The 3,095-nt window shown below is 47.3% G+C and overlaps 1 protein-coding gene across 1 annotated transcript in view; it reads right to left on the bottom strand.

Moving 5' to 3' along the window:
• Positions 1-565: 565 nt before the first annotated feature.
• Positions 566-3,095, bottom strand: part of LOC126989592 (uncharacterized) — a 16,747-nt gene continuing 14,217 nt past the window's right edge. The window contains exon 4 of the mRNA XM_050848207.1: positions 566-913. The gene's annotated coding sequence lies outside the window, so the exon portion shown is untranslated. The remainder of the gene's footprint in view (positions 914-3,095) is intronic.

The following is a 3,095-nucleotide window of genomic DNA, read 5'->3' as shown; positions in this document are numbered from 1 at the left end:
TGCAATAAGACCATTAGTCCTCACTGAGCAGCCCCGGAGCCTTGAGGTAAGTGGACAGAGGGAAGCACGGTGACGCATCAGGAGGAAAGGACAGGATGGAGTGGAGAGTATTCTGGGTACAAGGACGACAGTGATGAAAACACTGTGAGTAGTGACGGCAGTGGTGAGAATGACTTATTTAGGGAGTAATAATGTTATTTCCCTATCTGTGCTGCACTCTAGCCCGGCCAGTGCTCCATGACAACAGTGCAGGGTAAGAAGGCTACGCGTAAGGCAGGTGTGCCCCAGACAGACACAGCCGGCTCTGAGGAGGACTGAAAGTGAGTGAGTCAAGTAGATGTTGTCTCAATTATTTCATATTACTGTATTGACATCCAGTGGAGAGGAGGTGTGAAGCATGGCGCCAGCCTGTGCTGTGTGTCCTGCCCCAAGCCCCCGGAGCAGTGCTGTGTGCCGGCAGCTCACACACACCCTGGCTACATCTCACACACTAGCCTGGCTATTACACAACGTATTATTGCAAGTTGGATTTCACCGCTGTGTTCAGTGAGTTGAGGCAGCTTCACACAATGTGAATAAACAACAAAAAAATAGCTGTTTTTACCTGCATCCAGGGAGCCTTCAGTGAAAACAATGCCTGTCGTTTAAGGGTTAAGCAGTGAAGTTCTGGGCTGAAGAAACAAACTTTAGTTCAGGAGAACACTTGTTTCAACTGTACCAAATGGAAGGTGGCAAGTACCTCAGTTAGCTCAGGTGTACAGAGCTCAGAGGCGCCTACCTTGCAGCAGCAAACTTTCCCTGGAGTGTGGAGACTGACCACAGTGGTCAATGCCAGTGGTGGTCTCAGCAGTGTCTCGGCTCTGACGCTGCTGCGTGGAGGAGGAGGCTGGGACCAGGGGACTGAAGTCAGCACCTGCAATGACAGTGTCTGTGTGAATACAACCCTCACCAGTGTCTGTCTACACTCGTGAAACCATTAAGTATTTTAAAACATTTGATCAGTTTTCCTCGGAGGTGACGTTTCTCAAGAGAGAACATGTTAAGGGTGGAAAGCCTTTCTTCGTAGGACTTCTAGTGCGAGGAAGGGATAATTTTCGTTGCCTGACACTGAACGCCTTCTAATTTAGCAGTGTCCTTTGCATGGTGGGAAGTATTACATCTTTATTCTTGAATAAAAAGTTTCTTTTAATGAAGCCCAACATTCTGTTCGCTTTATTTGCTGCATCGATGCATTGATGTGAGAATTAGAGGTTCGACGCGATTTTGACCCCCAGGTCCTTAACGCATTGAACGCTTTTGAGTTTAACGCTGTGCATTTCATAATCGAACTTCTTATTTCCCGTTCCAACTTGAAGGACCTGACACTTGTCTACGTTAAAGGGCATCTCCCATCTATCAGACCAAGCTGAAAGTTTGTGCAAATCCTCTTGGAGGCTTTGCCTTTCTTTGTCAGTGTGAACAGAGTTACCAATCTTTGTTGTCGTCTGCAAATTTACTAATGCGATTATTGAGTCTAACATCCACGTCGTTGATGTAAATAACGAAGAGCACTGGGCCAAGAACCGAGCCCTGAGGGACGCCACTAGTGACCGGCGCCCACTCAGAGTTAAATCCGTCAATCACCACTCTTTGTTGTCTGTTGCTCAACCAATTCGCAATCCATTGGTTTACTTGACCGTCAATACCTATTTGCTTTAATCTGTAAAGTAATTTATGATGTGGAACTTTATCAAACGCTTTCTGGAAATCAAGATAGACTACGTCCAGTGATTTGGTTACGTCATAAACTGAGAAGAGATCGTTATAAAAGGTTAATAGGTTTGATAGGCAGCATCTTTTGTTACAGAAGCCATGTTGTGAGTCCCCAATTAATGAGTGGCTTTCAAGGTAACTCACAATTTTGTCTCTAATTATGTTCTCAAGTAGCTTACCTACAACTGAAGTTAGACTAATGGGCCTGTAATTACCTGGGAGAGAGAGAGAGAGAGAGAGAGAGAGAGAGAGAGAGAGAGAGAGAGAGAGAGAGAGAGAGAGAGAGAGAGAGAGAGAGAGAGAGAGAGAGAGAGAGAGAGAGAGAGAGAGAGAGAGAGATAGAGAGAGAGAGAGAGAGAGAGAGAGAGAGAGAGAGAGAGAGAGAGAGAGAGAGAGAGAGAGAGAGAGAGAGAGAGAGAGAGAGAGAGAGAGAGAGAGAGAGAGAGAGAGAGAGAGAGAGAGAGAGAGAGAGAGAGAGAGAGAGAGAGAGAGAGAGAGAGAGAGAGAGAGAGAGAGAGAGAGAGAGAGAGAGAGAGAGAGAGAGAGAGAGAGAGAGAGAGAGAGAGAGAGAGAGAGAGAGAGAGAGAGAGAGAGAGAGAGAGAGAGAGAGAGAGAGAGAGAGAGAGAGAGAGAGAGAGAGAGAGAGAGAGAGAGAGAGAGAGAGGGCCATTGGGCTCCCTATTTTCCCTAAAATCTGCTAAAGTGTCAACAGTTTCAGGTGTCTCGGGGTCAAAAACAGTGCCTCGTTGCCTAAAGTTGTTGATCTGCTTCCTTTTAATTACTGCGGAAGAACGGCGATTATTTATAACGGAATTAAAATACCATTAACTTTATTCTGATACTGGAGGCCTGCCAAGGAAATCTCAGGTCTCCAGCAGGCCTAACCTGCGGGTACTTTTGGCACTCCGTGGCGAGCTCACTCTTATAGGAGGCATCGCCCCATACAGGTGAGGACACAGCCGCTCCCAGTGTTCAATATACCTTGGCCATAACATTGTATTTGAGGACTCTTATACGAGGCATCGCCCCATACAGGTGAGGACACAGCCGCTCCCAGTGTTCAATATACCTTGGCCATAACATTGTATTTGAGGACTCTTATAGGAGGCTTTGCCCCACACAGAGGTGTTGAAGCAAGCTTGAGTGACGGCAGGCTGGCGGGCTGCCGTCGGGACCCAAGCCAGCTTGTTGTGCGCAGCAGAGTGTGCGGGAGGAGGAAAGAGGGGAAAGGTGTGTGTGTCATTCTCAGGGGTGACCACGGTGGAGCGCAGACACTCACTAGTTGTGGTCGAGGCTTAATTAAGTTGATGAGTGGTGTTAAGACCGAGTGAGCAGGTTACCTG

This window comes from Eriocheir sinensis, unplaced genomic scaffold, assembly GCF_024679095.1.
Source record: "Eriocheir sinensis breed Jianghai 21 unplaced genomic scaffold, ASM2467909v1 Scaffold1227, whole genome shotgun sequence".
Classification (NCBI taxonomy): Eukaryota; Metazoa; Arthropoda; class Malacostraca; order Decapoda; family Varunidae; genus Eriocheir; species Eriocheir sinensis.
This window is presented reverse-complemented; position numbering and strand designations above follow the sequence as displayed.